Here is an 18,771-nt window from a genome sequence, read left to right as displayed (position 1 = left end):
TGTCTGATCTTGTATGGAACATGGATTATTTCATTATTTAAGAGCATACACCATCTGTCTTATAAAAAAAAAAAAAAAAACAGAAGAAGAAGACTTCTCTAGTTCTGAGAGGTCAGCAAGGCATTGCTGCTGTAAATATAATGATCCCAGGAAGTTACTTCTTCTATTTTGAATTAAAAGTGACTTCTTATATTTCTTTTCCTTACTCTATGGTTTAGCACCAAGTTTCTCATATGATCAAGAACCACTCCCATGCCTTACAGCAGCCTCATCCAAGAGCTCTCTCACTACATGTCAGGCAGAAGATCTGATATTATGTTAGTGCAGCTTGGCCACTAATGGGGTCAGTACAGCAGAGACTACTCTGGACTCTACAACACCAGTTTGCAGAGTGCTTCTTGCCCTCCCCTCCCCTCCAGAAGCAACTCGCAGTTTGCAGAAGAGGAAAAGCTCAAGTCAGTCCCACAGTCAGGGGACAGTGAGGAATGGGCTCTGAGAGACACAGGGAAGCTGTTTGTGGCTTGATTATTACAGAAGCTTGAGAACCAGTAAGTAGTCTGGTTTGAAAATGGGAGGCCCCCTAACCTGAAGTTTTCAACATAGAATATTCCATGTATAGTCTCCAGCTTCTACTGAATTCTAATATCTAATCTCTTTAGCTGCTTTTGGGAAAATCCACTCAAAGTCCTTACACTCCAATGCAGAAATAACTTTCCGATTCAAATCATTATTAGGAAATGTGCAAATAAACCCATCCCTCTGTTGCAGACAGATTTAAATTAAACTAAACATAATAAGCACTGCCTCACTGGTACACACAAAATGCATATTTCTCCTGACTCCAATGCTTCTTGACACTTTTGTCATTGTAAAGCAGGGAAAAAAAATCTTAACGCTGGGTCTTTGGAAGGAAGAAGTTGTCAGACTTGGCAGTGTTTCCTGAATACAAAAGAATAAAATTAGCAGGAAGGATATTTTATTTCCAAGCTACAATTAGGAAACTAAATGTGAAACAAGAATAAGAAAACAGGGTACTTGACAGCATTTTTTTTTCCCCCAGGAAACTCAGTCTGCAGTGAGCTCAGTAGAAAGCAGATAAAGCAACGTAATCCTTAGAAGTGAAAGAATAGCACTTACTCACTGGGAAGGGAGAATCAACACAATGCTCCAGGCTAATGGCCTCCCACACACTGGCAGCTCCCCGCTTTAATTGAAGGAGGAGTGTCAGCCCAGCATGAAGGCAATGCCAGGCTGGGTCTCGGGGGGTCACTGCAGCCGCGGGCTAGGCCTGGCGCCGGTGGCACAAAACCCCAGCAAATCGAGGCAACTAGAAGCCAGGTCAGTTTGCCTCTGCAAACTTCTGTGTCCCCAAGCCCTCCTTCTCCTGCAGTTCACACATTTGGTACTGGTGTGGACACCCAGGTCCCGTATGGCCCTGTGCCAGACGGCCACGCAGTTAACAGGGCTCACGTCACTTTGCAGAGAGAATCATAGAATAGTTTGGGTTGGAAGGGACCTTCAAAAGCCATATGGTCCAACGCCCTGCAATGAGCAGGGACATCTTCAACCAGATCAGGTTGCTCAGAGACCTGTCCAGCCTGGCCTGGAATGTTGCCAGGAATGGGGCATCTACCACCTCTTTGGGCAACCTGGGCCAGTGTTTTACCACCCTCAGTGTAAACCATTTCTTCCTCATGTCTAGTCTGAATCTTGCCTCTTTTAGTTTAAAACCATTACCCCTTGTCCTGTCCTAACAGGCCCTGCTAAGAAGTCTGTCCCCATCCTTATAGACCCTTTTAAGTACTGAAAGGCCGCAATAAGGTCTGTTTAAATGAGCATGTCTTTGTACGTGAGCTGCCTTAGCCTGACCTGTGGATACAGGCTGTGTGTTTTCCTGGAGTGCTGAGAAGGGACGTATGACTGGGTGCTGCAATGGTCACCCTCACAGGGGTCACCAGGGAAAGCATCTGGGTGCTGGAAAGAGTGAGAGGCCAGGCTGTTTCATAGAGCCCTTGTCTAGTCCAACCCCAGCTCCACGCAGCCCGCTCAGCACCTTGTCTGGCAGGCACTGGAGTACCCCTCACTATTTAATGGATGGCTTTTGTAACATCAAGGGGTAAGCTATTTGACAGAAGTTGCCCTTGATTACAGCACCATACAAATGAGAGGGCAATTGAGCAACTCTTAAGCAATAAATTATTAACAGCCTATCCCAGCCCATACTTGTACTAGTCATTGCATCTCATGCAGATGGTAGCATGATCTCTGTGCTGGAGTACAAGAGAAGCAGATTTACCAGCAAACACAAAAAGGTGAGCACTGAGAGACATGCTGACAGTAACGCTCATCTCCCCACAGCCAGCACTGTGTTCTGTTGTGCTGTCCAGAGGAGCTCTGTTGATGCTAAGCCTGACAGCAGCTGGAGGAGCTGCCACCAGCTTTCTCACTGCCTGGCTGTCAGCCTTGGAGCCCTGAATATACCTTCACTCCTTTGGCTTCAGGAGATCAGGCTGCAACAGAAACAGGAACATATGCAGAGACAGCAAGTACATAAATACTGCCTTTGCCACGGATAACTGGTACCACGCTAACGAGACCTCTAATTTTCATTTTCCACACGAGGCCTTACCCCAGCTACAACCAGCTACACCACAGGAGCAATCACCTGCGTGAATGCAGAAGTGCAATCCTCAGGTCTTCTGTTCTGTTCAACATCTTTTATACATATACATTTATGTGACAAGCTGCACTCATGCGGTGCAAATTAAACCTATGCACATTTGCCAGAGGACATAGCCTCTGACTGTTGGGTTGGCTGCTTTTAACTAACTCCTAAGACACTGGATAAATACCTGTCAGAGAGCGACTTGTCTTTGAGAAGCCCAGGCAAAGCTGTCACTGGTCTCCTTTTGGCAAGCGTGCAAAATGCCATATTTTCTCAAGACAGCTCCATATTTATGTATTAAGCAAAAGTGTTATAACTATGCAAAGCTTGACAGTAATTGAAAAGAGTTTACATATATGCATTTTGCAATTCTTTTTGTTGCTGTCTTTTTTAAGAATAAATGCAAGTCCTTATAAATGAAATACAAATAACTGTTTTAAATGGACTGTTTTCTTACAATTGTTGAGGAAAAAGCTATTTAAATGGTTAAACAGCTTCAGCAGCATCCAAGGTATCCAGAAAATGTGTTTGTTATGCTGATGTATGTATACCTGCTCCCACAAGCAGTAAGAGCAAAGAGGGAAAGAAAATAGGTTTTATTTGTCATAAGGAAGATAAGTCTGCACCTACACAGCAATTTTCATGTGGAATTTGATAGGGCTATAAGTATGGATGTTAATCAAAGTTAAAACCCAAAATATTAGAGCAAAGACCCTAAGATGGTTTTTAGATCAGTTCCTTTTTATCCAGCTCTCCAATCATTCATTTTTGTCCAGGAAGGGATAGCGCTTTTTACCCTGAAAATCTCCTAGCCTGTGTGTTATACGCCACACAGACACAGAGGTCCTCTACTTTACAGGCTAGGTAGCTTTCCCTAACATCATTTGTTTCAAAACCTAAGCACACAGAAAAAAAAATCTAGCGAGAGCATTTTAACAGTATGTGGATACAACAACACGGACAAAGAACCTGAACTGAGATGAAATAAAAAGAGATTTAAACACCAGTGCTAAAAGTGCATACTTCACACATCCACTCTCAAGCCTTGTCTCATAATTTTATTTTTACTAAAAAGATGCTGAATCTTGTAGCTCCACAGGAAAACCCCCCAAGCTACCAGAAATGTGAGCACTGTGGGGGTATCCATGTAGATTTGCCAAAAACTTGAAAAATAGCTGTGTTAAGCACAGATTACTGCAATTATATTTAAGCATTTAACTGAGGCATGCAGCTATGATGATTCAATGACAACTTTATTTTTGGACAGTTCACTCAGAGAAGTGGAGAAATGTGCTGCCAAGTTGGGGTGCACTCCTGCACCCCTGTGTCCCACTGCCCTGTGGCAGCACACAGCCTGTGGCCACACTCCTGCCTGTGCACGAGCTGTGCCCAAGGAAGAAAGACGGGGTTACACCCAGCACATTTCCCTTCCTCTCTATTAACGAGTTGTGAAGGTGACACAGTGTCTGGTAAGTTTTGGGGAAAGACTCTGCCTGTTTTTAATCTTCAAAGAGTTCTCAAGCTGTATTTGTAGAATCAATGCCTTTCAGGTCAAGATTTCTCTTTGTTTGTCAAATGCGGAATGCCCAGCAACTGCTACTTGGAATTTCCAGTGCTGAGCACTGAAACCAAAGCACCATTTAAATAATGCAACATGGACATTTTTCATTAATATGACTTCCATGATTTCTTTATGATCAGGCCAGAAGATCAGACTGCAATGTGACTCCCAGTGTAAGGCAGGCCATCGGATGGCTCTGAAGGAGCATTCCCTGAAGAGAATCTTCTTGCAACTGGACTGCACCTTTTAGAAAAACATCCAGTTTGATGGTGATAAAGAATCCATCATCACATCTTGATAAAAGATTCTTGAAATGTTCTCTTCAAGACTGAGTTTGTCTGACATTAGTGACATTTCTGTTCCTTGCTCCCCCAGACACTTAAAAATTCACTTTTAGAAACCGATTCTAGAGACTTACATTTAAAAATCTCTACAGAAGCATTACAGCTAGTCAGTTACTACTACGAAGGGTTTAGACAATAATGTTTTACTGAAATGAAACAGGCAAAGTTCACACCTTTAGAATTTTGACTCAATTTAGCTCTAAGCTTCCTGATTAGAACTCTTTGGAGATGTTTGAAAGATTTTCTACCTTCCACCATCAGATCTAGAATATGTTGTTCATTTACCTAAATACAAGGTTCCTTTTAAAAAGTCAAGTAAATTAACTAATCCTACAATGAGTCTTCCAGCTGTTTCCCTCTGGCAGCTCACTGCTGCTCACTGCTCTTCCCATCTCACTACTTGCACTGAGCTGATGTTTCTCTAGAACTATCTAACCTCGTTCTGCATTGGTTTTCCTGAGCAGTATCACGAGCGAAATTGGCACAGGCATACTCACGTTGTTCCATGAAGACATTTCAGAGAACCTATGCTAAACTGTCCATTAAAAATGAAGACTGCCTTGCAACAATATAAAAAAGGGCTAATGTGCTCAACAACAGCGCCATCTCATCTGACCAGATGCAAATATAGATGCAGTAATTCAAGCGCCTACTTCCTTTACACAAAAATGGGGGGTGGATGCGTGAAGAATATGACATGGCTTTAATGGGGTAGACAGGGATTAATTATACGGCGTCTTATACAATACAAAAACTACAGCATCAAATGACAGCAGGAGGATTCACATATAAACCAAAGACAAGTTCAGGGTTCTTCAACTGAAGGTATTAGACACATAGAAGATATTAATAAAGGATATTGTGAATACAAAAAGTCTGCATGGATTCAATAGACCAGGCAAGTACTTGGTAGAGAAAGCCATTGAGGGCAAGCAAACAGACAAAACTGGTATCCTGCTCAGCAGTTAAAAATAGTTGGAAGCTGCAAACATATTTGTAATAACTGCCACGTAGGAAAGTTTTGTTCTTATTGCCTCCCTAAGCCATCCCTAGGCAATCCTAAATCTGGAACTGCTGCCTCACTCACTACTGAGGAAACACTCCCGAGGCAGGTCATAGAAGAAGTGCCAGAAGGAAAAACATCAGAAGAAAATATAATAAAGGCTCGAAGGTCTGAGCCTTAAATATCTGAGCAGGCTGTTCACCTATTTCAGACAAAGGTTTACTCTCATTGCACCCTTCACTTATGTACAGGGAGATGAAGGGCCAATGAACTGTTAGTGTGTAGTATTAAGTAGATTTGACATCACTTTGGAACTTGCTTGGGTTCAGATGAAACAACTAAAAATGGAGTGCTGCTTTGGTACAAATGGACGACCACTTGGTGCCCATGGGGAATTAAGAAGTCCACTGTCCCTAGCTACCCTTGTAATGAACAGCCCACTGAGGGGTTTCACCATCTCTGAACTGTTGGTAGCCCTCAAAACACACTAGAACAATGCTGCCTGATGAACCTTAGCCAGGCATGTTCTTTAACACTTTGCACCTCCCAGGAAAGCAACCAACAGAAGGGTGAGGCAGAAGTAATGTATTAGCAACTGTCTTCTGGTCTTCTTGTTTTCTGGTTGTAAATGCAACCACTGTGCCAACACTGTGTGAGACAGTCTTAAAGATGGGGATGCTTCTTTTAAAATGTGAATACGTCGAAAACCTTCTCGTGCCAAATGCTAAAAAAGACCTGCCCCCATGTGAAGTGGAAAGGATCTTTTGGTCTTATGCAAAACCATAGAAATTTATTTTCAACTTTGATTTGTAAGAACTGATCCAAGAGCCACAGAAATAGATAGAAATAAGGATTTCATCGTGTTTTGAATCAGACTGTCATCATGGCATTACTATTTTAAGGCTCTTAGCGACAAAACTGCTGCTATTATTAGCTCCCAAGCTTGCCTTCTTTCCACCTCTATAGCATGCACAAATACTGCAAGATTTGACAGGTCTTCCTCGGTGTTAACAGCAAGGAGCATGGCAGCATTTTTCTCTGATGCTTAATAATTCTGTTTCACGGATACAGAAACATTCAGAAAGTCTGGAAGCGCCAGATATCATAAACAATTAAAAGCTTAAAATTACTTCATATGGTGCTCACAGAAAATGGACCTAAGTGTGAGGAAAAGAATAAAAAAAGGCATTTATTAGTACACAGTCCATCTAGCATCTGCCAAGAAATAATGAAAATATCTTCAGGCTGATGTTAGTCCGATGAAAGTTGGATCCAATCTTTCTTTTTTTTTTCTTTAAAGAAGAAAGCAAGAGAAAAAAAAAAAGGCTTGACAATCAAAATGCTTTTGAGATTGACGTTAAAGAAACTAAAGCTGCATGTGATCAACATAGTCTATAATGGTGAAGAAGCCCTATAGGAGCGTATTAGCAGGTGTCAGGGGAAAATGGAGAAAGGAGACTACATGTTTTGCAATTATGTGGCGTGGCTTGTCAGAAAGGAGGGAATTATTGGTCCTAACTTCTCACAAAATATAGGATCAACAGTGCAGAATTGTGAAGCTTCCCACCAAAATCTCCAATGGGTTTCACTTCCATTATCTATTAATATAGATAATTCCTGGGTCAAATGCTAGTCTCAGTTGCACTTGTGGGATGTCAAGGTGTGGACGTTTGAGAAGGTATATAATTACATAGGCCATGCATTTCAAGTTTCAAGGCACAATCCTCAAAGTCCACATACCTGTTAAAAGGCTGGTGCAAATTACCCAGTTTATAGTCCCATGTTGTTTGGCTTTGATCCTTGGTTTCTCCAAATGATTTGTGCATAGGATTTAGGGTCACACAAAAAAAAATCACAGATCTGCAATAATGCTGCAGGCGTAAGTTCTCTCCAGATATACTGGCTACAACCACAAAGTTTGGTTTCTGCTTCTGAAGAGGAACAGTTTTCTCCCCAGTTAATGTCACATCCCTCCAGGGCTCTCCCAAACCTTTCTAGTTTTGAGCAGTAGTCCAAGAACTAAAAGCAAAATAAGATTTGGAAGGTCCTGGCAGGGGTGCTGGTATCAGGAACCCTCAGGTATACCCAGGACACACACAGCTCGAGAGCCAACGTGCGGACGAGCACAGAAGTCCTTGTCCTGTAGGGAATCAACCCTGCCCTTCAGACAGAGCAGAACCTGCTTACTTTCAAGACGTCTGTGCACTACTGGCTCATAAGTGTTTAGAACAAACAGGATTTCATAATCTAATGAGCATCCATGTTATCCAGATGAATAGAAGTAACAAGGTTTTTAGTCTGTACAGAATAACATCAGTGCTAACTGTTACTGTCATGAGCAGCACTGGCTTCAAGAGTACTGAAACTCTTCTATGTGACAGCATATTTTGTAGCCTAATCACAAATTCCAGAAATACTGACTTGAATATCAGTGTTTAATCATGTCACTATTATTTATTTAGTTCTGCACAATTCAAGACTCTGTTCTTTTGTGCCAAACTCCTCACCCTAATTCATGTTTACAGGCTATGCTACTGTTGAGAGAAAACAAAAAAGATTTTACAAAAATGCTAAGGAAAATAAGACAAAATTATATGTCCAGAGCAATTAGTGGAACTAATATACCAAGCTTGCCCGATCTACAACAGGCTCACTAGCAAATTTTGAGGCATGAAGAGATGCCCTTCCCCAAAATAGGCTCTAAAACACAGTCATTAGTAAACTTACACAACCACACTAAACTATAAACCACACCATTGATGCTGGTCAGACATCCACAACTATAGTAGCACATTATAGCTCATTTATCTTCACTAGCATATATGAAGAATAAAAGAATAATATCAAAACCCACAAAAATATATATTACTAAAGATCTACTGGAACTTCATTATTTTTGAGAGGAAAAGGAGCTATTACAAATGAATACTTAACATGTAGGTAAGGGCTTTGAGGAAATGATGCCAGATCTGAGTGTGGAAATGTCTTACCACCTGAGAACTGCTGTGTCCATCAAAATGTGAAATGCTCTGTAGGAACTTCTTGTTTGTGGTAAATGAGGAGAAACAAATGTTTCTGCTTTCTGCCTGCCAAGTGTCAGCATCTTCTAGCAGCAGCACCTATAAAATACTATTTTCATGTTTGTTTGTTTGTTTTTTCCTTTTTAGCACATGGGTTGTTTTTGCATCTCTGTACACACATCAGACACACAAACAGCTCATGCAGACTTATATTTTACTCCACATCAACGTAATACCCTCATTCTTGGGTAGACAACACTGTTTCAAAAATTGCTTTAAGGAGAGCCCAAGGCACAGCAGGAACTTAGCTCTCTGTCACCTAAATTACAACTGTACAAAATGTCATATAATCTGTACAATGTGCCTTCTCAAGATTCAGAGCCTGCTTCCCCAAGCTCCCTGTGCCTTGCTGCCATTTACCAAGTGTTTCCTGAAAGAAATTGGGCAATGTGTGTGAGTCAAGGATTTGGGATTTCCTCCCTCCTGCTAACTCAGAGACAATTTCCCTTGAGATCTGAAATGGATGCAGAGGTTGTAGAGCTCAAGAAAGCAACGATGTGTTGAGATAATAGTTAAATAGTATATTTTGTTGTCAGTGATAACCTTTTAGACACTAGCTTGCGTTAAGATAATTTCCTCTTGGCAAATGTCTTTCTTTCATGCACTTTTTTTTTTTCCTGCTTTCATTTATCTGCTTTCTGTCATTAGGCTTATAGTGACTGACAGGTATTTTACTTTCCAAGAAGGTACCAAATGTATTTTCAAACGTATTCAAATCAATCAGGCACCATCAGTCCCAAGAGCTGAGGAGTCATTCAGCTCCCTTTGAATGCCCACTCACAAACCCATCCACACAAAGACAATGCTCAGTGTCCCTGATGTACAAGGCTTGTGCAGCTCTTGAAATTATAAGCGGAGAATTACATTAAGCTCAGCTAAAGTTCCTTGTATAAATTACCTAAGATGGCATGAACTCTTCCTTACGTGTCTCTCTCTGAGTTAACAGGCTTAAAGTTCGGCTATAATATTGAAGAAAAACAAACTAACCTGCAACTTTGCATAAAAAGAGAATAAATCTTCCACCAGACAGTATGGCCGCTCAGCCATGCACACTCAAATGCCCAGTGCCACTCAGCTGGTCTGTCTTTTCCCTGTCCAAGAGCACTGCTTGGGTAACATTACACAAGAAGGAAGCAAACTGTTATTAACTGCATGAGAATCAGCAATAAAAAGTACATTGCTTGCTATTTCCCAAAGCAGCTGTCAGATCTCTTCAGCCCTAACTAACAGCCACGAGTTTAAAACCTTGAAGGGAAGAAACAGTCGACAGTAGTGAGTCGTCTCAGATCTCATTACAAGGAGCTCCTCTTAGCTAGCAGGTGCTGGGAATAGGTCTCTGCCAGTTTGCTGCAGTCCAGTTCCAGCTGGTGATAAGTGATGGCCCTGTCTTCCTTGTCAAGTGTCAAAACTGATAGCTGTCTCCCATCTGCTAAATGCACACGTGAGCGAATTAAAATAGCCAAGAACTGACAGATCTTTCCAACTAACTCCACTGAGAATCCTCTAGAGCTGTACTTCCTGATTTTTTTACAGGTATTTTTATTCTGTAAAAGCAGACACAGGTTCCGTGGCAAATACAGACTGCAGTACTGACAGAGGCAGACGCTTTCTATCCTATCAGTGTATTTCATTCACACATCTCCAAGGGTTTTCCAGCAATTCCTCAATCCTCCATATATGACCCAAGCCACTACTTTTATTTATTATTTACATAGCAGCAATGCTTAAGGTTGTATTAGTCTTTCTGCTTATACACATACACACACAGAGCAACATGCCATTATTCAATGAGGTACAATGGCCTGTTTCATGGGAAGACATCAGAGGCTCAGCACATATTGCAATGACTGATGTCAGCCACACAAACATTCTTGTGCAGTTTGAAATGTTACTTGTGCATGATGTCCCTTTCTGCTATGACTGGTAAAGGTTCACCTTTGCAAGTTTCAGATAAGAGATCCTGAATACAATTTGTCAAAAGAGTCATGATTTGAAACACACTTGACTTAAACATTTCTGAAACTCCCCTGAAAATAACAGCTGCTGTAGAGGAAAATCAGGATCATTAAGCACAAGTGTATTGTTTCCACACAAGTAGATTGATGAACTAATTTTAAAAATACTTATGATCATGTGTATGTCATGCAAAAATGACAAATTTAAATCTGAATATTGAAAACTGCTGCATGGCGACATCAGGAGCAGTAGGAACTGCGAACTCGGGAATCCCTGGCACCACCAAATGTGAACCTAAAAGCTGCCTTTGCCCCAACCTTCATTTGTATCACACCTCTCCCTCTTGCACATAGATATGGGCAGATAGGTATTCGCAAAGGTTTACTCATACCCTAATGCCATTTCAGTGTTCATAAATTCCGACTACACTTGCAATTACTTTTGCTAAAAGGTTTCGCTTAGAAAAAATGTGCTTGCATCTGACTCTTGGACTACATGGTTGTGATGTCGTCTCCCTTTTCCTGAGTAGTTGTGAGCACTCATAGACAGCAGAAAGCAAATTCCCTTTTCCACTCTGTCAAAAGGATCTGAACACCCCTTTTAAGGAGCATGCTCCAGTCACTACATTATGGGGCAGGGCAGCCCAGCTGGCACAGAAAATCAAACTCTGAGGTGCACAGAGACACAGTGAGGGAAGCTCTCTCTCCCCTTTCCTCCCTCCCCGGAGCTTTGCAAAGTGACAAGGCAACTGTGGGAAGAGATGCCTGCTTGCTGCAAGCAAGACAGAGGCCAGAATGGCTGAGGTTACTCTGGGGAGAGTTGCTCTCAGTCTACCCTTCTGTTTCACTTCAGATATGCAACATAGCAAGCTGTTTTCAAGGCTGCAGAGCCAGTCTCCTACACCAAATCTCCTTCCAAACATGTGAAATGAGTCCAACAGGAAGGGCTGAAGGAAGTCCTTCTGCTTTTAAAAGCAGGGATTGGAACTGAGGTCCCCTGGATCCCCTCAGGCAGGTGACAGATATGGTGCTCTAGCCTGGAGACACAGGCCCTCTCACCAGGAGGTGGGGATCTCCACGTTCTGGCTTCAGCTCTGGCAAATGCCCTTACCTTTGGTCCAAAACAGAAAGTCTTGGCTGGTCAGAGTTCTGGTTAGGCGAATCTCAACAGTTTCACCTTTCATTCTCTTCATTTTCTCAAATCAATGACAAAAATGAACTTCTTGATCCTGAACGGTATCCCATTTTTATCTAATAACCCAGTTTTATCTAATAGCCACATCTTCCTGCTTTGCAACTCTTAACCGTTCATTTCCCCAAACAAAAACATTTCATTTCATCTTACAGGCAGCTTTTCATTTCAGCGTTCTCCTCTTCCCCTGTTTTTCCACTTTACTGAGGCAATGCAAAACGTTTAATTTTCAGTTGAAAGGCAGGTTTGAAGAGTTCAGCTGTAGCTTAAGTGAGGCAGAACACAGACTGTACATCAACGTGGTTACGCGCTTTTAAGTAATCAATAAAATATTGATCGTTTAACTATCATGCCTTGCCATCTCTACCTCTTCCATGTTCTAACGTCACATTGAGCTAAATGTAAATACCTGGGGTGACATCTCCTTGCTTCTTTCAAAGGGGCACTGTAAAACAGTTTTCTCCTTGATTCACTGTTCTGACACGAGGAAAGAGAGAGATGTGACACAGAGCTTGCCCTTGAGCAAGCTGCCTCTCTTCCAATGGTAACACTGGGATGGTAATTCTTAACCTCTAAGGCTGACTGAAACATGGCTTATTTTGACTTTCAGAGTTGTACCAGCATCCAGCAGAGGCCATACCTTGGGTTAGGACTGCAGCAAAGCCTTGTAGTCTCAGTTTAACTCCCCTTTATACTGCATCACAGTCTCTTTATTTCTCCATGTGCATTTATGGCTTTATATTTACATAGTGTAATTTTCTTATTTTTAAAACAAGAGAAAGGCATTTTCAAGGAGGTTATCATACTATGCTTTATGTTACCCATTTTCTAGTCTCATATTTCACAGAAACAGATTCTTATGCCAAGTGTAGAAATATAAAACACCATAATCTCGACCAGAAGTAAAGGCTGTGACCAGCATGCTCTACTCTTACTTTTCTGAAAGCTGGAAGAAATGCAGACATGGAGAGGCTGGGAAGCTACTGGAAGCCCAGTGGGCTTCATGCTGCCATGGACCATCAGCAGGTGTTGTGACATTCTGCTCTGTCACCATCACATTGTGCTGTTGTGCATGGGGAGAGGAAAGAAAGGTTTGCCATGCACCTTATACACCTTGGGGTGCACAACCAGGGCCTTGCACACTTGAGATCAAGTTGGGAACAGTTCCCAGTGCAAAGTGTAACCTAAGAGTGGACACTTCAATAGATGCTGTAAAATTTTTCTGTTATGACAATGATTGTACTCAACTACAGTGTATGAATTTGTTTCACTGTTCAGAATTAGGCAAAGAAAATGAAAAATCACTCTCTTCCCGTTTCAGTGAGAGTTCTCTTTTCTCCTCTTTCTTATGTCTTTGTAAGATGTCTAGTCTGCAAGAATTACTAGTCTCAAAACTCAGTTAAATATGTTTAGGTGAGAAGATGGATGATCTTACACCACAGGCATAAGCTGAGACATGAGAAATATCTATGAAGAAATGGAAACTATTTCCTTAGCAACTGAAGAGTGCAGTGGGCACTTCAGCAGTTAAGCACATAAAGAAATAATACCAGAACTCCTTCAAGAGAGTATGAGTAACTTAATGGAAAATTCTAATTAGACACCAAAAAAAGACAGTATTATCCAAAATAATGTTAGACTTGTATCTAAACTCAAGCAAAGACAACAGCAGATAGGGTCTAGGTTACCACTCCGAGTAAGCAATAGTTAAATCAACCTGTTATTTCTGGGTGTGCATATCTCTGACAATGACACAGCTCAAGAATTTAACAGACAGCTCAGAGAAAATGAAAGTATTTGAACATATAACAACCTTGAAGAACTTCTTCCTGACAGTGCTTTCAGCTAAGAGGTTATGATCCTCAAAAACACAAAGCAGTCATCATTGTACAACCAGCACCAGCGACCAAAAGCTGGATTTTGGCAATAGTGCCAGCCTTCCACAAAAAGGAAAAGTGCTATTTTTCACATAATGACATCCTATCAAATGAACTGCTTTGAGGACCATCTCCCTTACTGCATAATAACACTGTTTCTCATGGTCACTCTCTCGTCAATTAGGATTTTCTACCTAACTTCTCTGCACCCACTTCTTGAAGAGCAGTCATCCTGAAATCACAGCTCAAGAGCTGGTGGACCTGGCCCATCCTCATGTCTTTGTAATCACAGGCTATCCGGGGGCTGGGAAAGACTGACAGATTTTAGAGGACTTAGAGGCTCGTCAAGGATGCATCTGCTCCCACACTCCCGCTGTCCTCTCAAATGCCCCTGAACTCTCCTAATATGCATCTTTATCACCAATCTGCCCACAGTACAGGTTTATATCAGGCTGCAAAATTAAGTCCTTAAAAGGAGTTTATCTGGCTCTGTGCTACTGATGGCACAGGGGCCTTGCTGCAGAGGTTTTGGCTCTGGATTAATAAAAAGAAGCTACAGTGCTTTCAGATTTCAAGCCGGTTTTTCAGAAGGCCACGACAGCAAACATCTTCTCTCAAGATGAAACAACACAACTCCTACAGCTCCTGGCATGGGGACTCCACGCTGCCCCTGCTGCAGCAAGCCTATGGCATGTGCACATACCTGGGCTAGTCAGCATAAAGCAGGTTTGCATTCTGCTAATTTATTAATTTTCTAACATTTTGGGCTACTATTATATACTAAGTAAAGGCTAGACAAACTTGTTTTTTAAAGTTGTAACTCGTGCCCCTCCCTTCCCAACTTTTATCTAATGCTGGACTTTCTAGCAAATGTTTGACTACAAAGGCACAGAAGGAGCAAAGAGATTGTGCACTTGTTATACCAGCATGCTGGCAAATTTGCTTCATATTCAGATGAAAACCATTTGGCTCAGAGGCATTGCTGCTTAGTAACTCGCTGTAATTTCCATTATTCGCATTGTGCTACAGGGGCATCCAGCCCAAAATGCTTGTTTGGCTGAAGTAGATGGAAGCACCAGGAAACTGCCCAGATCCAGCTTTTGTTATTTGGTGACAGAAGGCTCTGGAAAATGCCATCAAGGAGTGCATGGTATTGCTGGCAGAGATTATTTAATCCCCCTGAACTCTGAAACCTTCTCACTTGTAAGTTGAATCTGATGCCAGCTGTCAGAAGAGTCCACCAGCAGGATGCAAGTAGTGGAGCATCTCTTGATGATCTCTTGATCTCAGCGCTGGGTAAATGAGCTGCCCCAATGTGCACCTCACCTGGGCAGCTGTCCCCATGCTCAGAGCAGAGCCCTCAGGACCACCAGCCCTGCAAGCAGAGGGTGGCATGGTGGCACACAGGGCAGGCAAGGCAACCCAGTCTGCTGCATAGGGGAAACGCAGCCCCCTCCAGTGCTCTCACTGACTGAAAAAAGTGAGTGAGAACAGCAAACACACTGCCTGCCTTTGCTTTCTCAAAGCCAGCTCTTGCACCAAAAGAGGTGAAGAATGAAAATGCTCAGAAACTGCCCTCTCCACTCCCCAAAACTCAGCAGCAGAGCAAGCAGCGGACAAAAATCTTTTTCCATCACACAAAGCTGGCTGGACCCATGAGGCTCTTCTCCCATAGACAGGCAGTGGGAAGTGCTGAATATGACCAGTTTCACCCATTTATCTCTAGCACAGTGCCAGATGCTAAGCTTTTTAAGGGAGCTTTCTGAAAATAATAATAAAAAAATCATATATATTTGACATCTCAACTCTCAGAAGGCCCTTGGGAAGATTTGTGAGAAATGTCCTGTGTGCAGGCTGGACATGGGCATGGGGAGGAGTGGGAGTTGTGTCACCAGCACCTGCTGCCTGGCCAGGCGGGATGTGCAGGCCGGTGGGAGGTCTGCAGGCAGATGTGCAGAGCTTGATGGCAGAACATGAGCTCTGCGGCTAACAGGCATTCCTGTGTAGACAGATACAATAACTTCCCCAGCAGCTCCAAGGTATGAAGTAGGTTTCACTTGTGGTGTCAGACTAAATTAAAATACCCTTTGAAGAAGTAGTGCCCAGGATTCTTTCCAATTGCGTTTCCAAATTCACTTTTACCCTTCAAACCATCTTTCTTACCCAGTTAGAAAAAGCCTAGTCCAGCCGCTGTTAGACATTTCTCTAACAGGGAGGTTTGCCAGATCCAACATTTTAAACAGATTTTGTCTTCTGTATTCCTTTTACTTAGCATTTGCCATTTCATACATGACTTCTTAGGAAATAAAGCATCTGGTTTATTAATAAAGAGGATTATTTCTAGAACATTAGGTTGGGTTAAAACAGCTAAAATTCAAGCTGCTGCTCTTCAAAATCATCATCCTTAGAATGCTATAAGTTGAAAAGCTGTTACTTTAGCAAGTGATGCAATTTTTCAGCATTTATCTTAAATATGGCTATATATCATCACCTGTTCTGCAAGCCAGCTGCCCTCAGCACATGCTGTCTGGAAATAAGTTTGCTAAAAATATGAGCTACAACAGCATCATCTGATTTTTCTTTCTTTGTTTTTTGTTTTTTTTTTTTTTTTTAAATACACTTTTATCACCTGCATCCAACCTTCCAACTTTGTTCAGGTGCAGTGGTGGTTAAAAGAAGACCCTTTTAACTTTGTTATTAGCACTTCTCCTTTGGAAGAGCCCCAGGTTTGCTCTTAAGGGGTGTAGAGCTGGTCATGAACAGCTGTAATGTGCAGACCCAGATTGAGCAGAGGCATAGGATGCTGCAATGACTCCCTGTCAGCTAAGTAAAGTTACGTCACGGGGGATATTGTAACTAATCAGCATGCAAACCTCATCTTTGCTTAACTGAAGAGAAAAGGATTCCTGACAGGGAAGGCAGACTTTTTCTGTCTTAATAGATGTTTGGCACATCATGTTGCATATGGAGAAAAGGAGTCCGAGGGGAGACCTTTTCGCTCCCTAACAACTACCCGAAAGGAGGTTGTAGCGTGGGGGCTGTTGAGCTCTTCTCCCAAGTAACAAGTGATAGGACAAGGGGAAATGGCTTCAAGTTGTGCCAGAGAAGGTTTAGTTTGGATATTAGGAAAATTTTCTTCATGGAAAGGGTTGTCGGGCGTTGGAACAGGCTGCCCAGGGAAGTGGTGGAGTCACCATCGCTGGAGGTGTTTAAAAGACATGTTGATGAGGTTCTTAGGGACATGGTTTAGAGGTGAACTTGACAGTGTTAGGTTAACAGTTGGATTCAATGATCCTAAAGGTCTTTTCCAACCAAAATAATTCTAGGGTTCTATGATTTTATGATTATTTTCTTGAATCCATCACACTGGATGCATCTACCACATCAAAGCTTTGAAGAAGCAGACATCAGGCAGACTAGATGACTTAGCTAATTGTGAGAATACTGTTAGCCCATACCTTGGGGGCAGGCAGAAGTTAGGATCGTCTCTGCACCACATGCAGCTACACCGTGTTAGGCGAAGCCTCCACTCTCTGAAAACACTTGGCCCTTGTGCCTGTATTGGTTATTGAAACTGCATCTTGCCAAACTATCCCCTGCACTGGTGCTAAAGCAGTGAGTCACCCTCAATTGCCTGAGAATTTCCAAGGGATTTACATGCTTCAGTACAAAATGCTGTTCTTGTTCTCAGACAGGCTTCTTCACATTCAAAACCCGTTCAAGGACAACGCCACAACAGGCAATTACTCACAGCAAAGCAAATGAAAGGGAAACACACAACTCTTTGCCAAGGCTCTCCAAAATTTTTGTTGCTGTTGCCTTTGTAGTTGTTTCTGGTTTTCACACTGTCAGAGACTGAGTGCTACCCTGTTACTGCTTTGTCCAGAACTTTAGCTGTGCCCACAAGCCCTGATGGGCAGGGCGAGGGAGCAGCAGCACAGCTACTCTCCTGCCAGCTTCATGCAGCAATTCCCTGCCCAATCACACATCACAGATGTGACCCGGCTGCTCTGCAGCCTCTTGCCCAACACCAATGAAATGGGAGTCCGATGGCAAGGCTGCTCTGTTTCTCTCCTGGGTACCTAAGGAGACACAAACTACCCTCCTGAGCTGCATGAAAACATTTTGATGACTGTGGTGACACCTGCCAAGCAGATGCACTCAAAACTCTGAACAGATCACGTTATCCTTTATATACACACAGACCATTAATTCTCCTAGCCGCAGTCTGGCATGATGATGCCATATCTATTTTATAAGCAGAGAACAGAAGAAAATAAATTATTAAAGGCCACCAGAGAAATCTTTTTGCAGAGCAGAGAAACAGACTAGTATTTCCCAAGTCTCAGATTAATACACCACACAAAGGTTCCTCTTCCTCTTGTAGGCTTAGGACTAATGGATCAGAAGCTTTCTCTTCAGCTTAGTAACAGCAGCCACTGCAGAGTTCCTGCAGGACCTAAATGCTGCATAGTGTTGCATAATGTCAATAGGCTGATGTAGGAGTAGAATGATCCAGCTACCCTTTGCTGGATTTGTAGATAGCCACACACAGAGAAGTTAAACTCAGAAGGTTTCTGGCAAACGAAAATGGCTCCAAACACAGCAACAATTGACAGACCAAATACCCAAAGGGAATATTGACTGACCTATGTCCTCACTTCAATTGCAGGACCAAGCAGGGCAACACGTTTGCAGATGTATCACACACTGCACTGAGATGAGTTTTGCATAGAAGGGAGGCAGGACTGAGGTCCTGCAGACTCCCTGTAGCTGACGGGAGCAGCTCGGCTGGTTTTGCTGCTCACTAAGCTGACCTGGGCACCAGGGTCAGGAGGCAGGACTGAGCTTGCTCGCTGCTGGGGGCATCAAGCACCACGAGCAGCAGAAGATGCAACAGGAAAATTCATCATCTCTGATGAGGCCATTGCTCCAATTAGGTCTTTCAAAGTCAGATGTTTATAAAAGGAAACCTAAATGCCTGAACAGGTGAGTGACAGTTCTGCTTTCTTTACCTTGTCAAAGCTGAGACAGGATCTGGACTCAGATGTATGCCTTCCCTCTTCCCACACTTCACTGCCTGACTGAGGCCTA

At 42.5% G+C, this 18,771-nt stretch overlaps 1 protein-coding gene across 2 annotated transcripts in view; it reads right to left on the bottom strand.

Moving 5' to 3' along the window:
• The window catches only part of KCNH1 (potassium voltage-gated channel subfamily H member 1), a 185,953-nt gene that overhangs the window by 7,668 nt on the left and 159,514 nt on the right, over nucleotides 1-18,771 (bottom strand). The gene's annotated exons all lie outside the window — the stretch shown is intronic.

Source organism: Patagioenas fasciata, chromosome 3, assembly GCF_037038585.1.
Source record: "Patagioenas fasciata isolate bPatFas1 chromosome 3, bPatFas1.hap1, whole genome shotgun sequence".
NCBI lineage: Eukaryota > Metazoa > Chordata > Aves > Columbiformes > Columbidae > Patagioenas > Patagioenas fasciata.
Note: the sequence above shows the minus strand (reverse complement) of the source record. Positions and strands in the feature narration are given on the sequence as shown.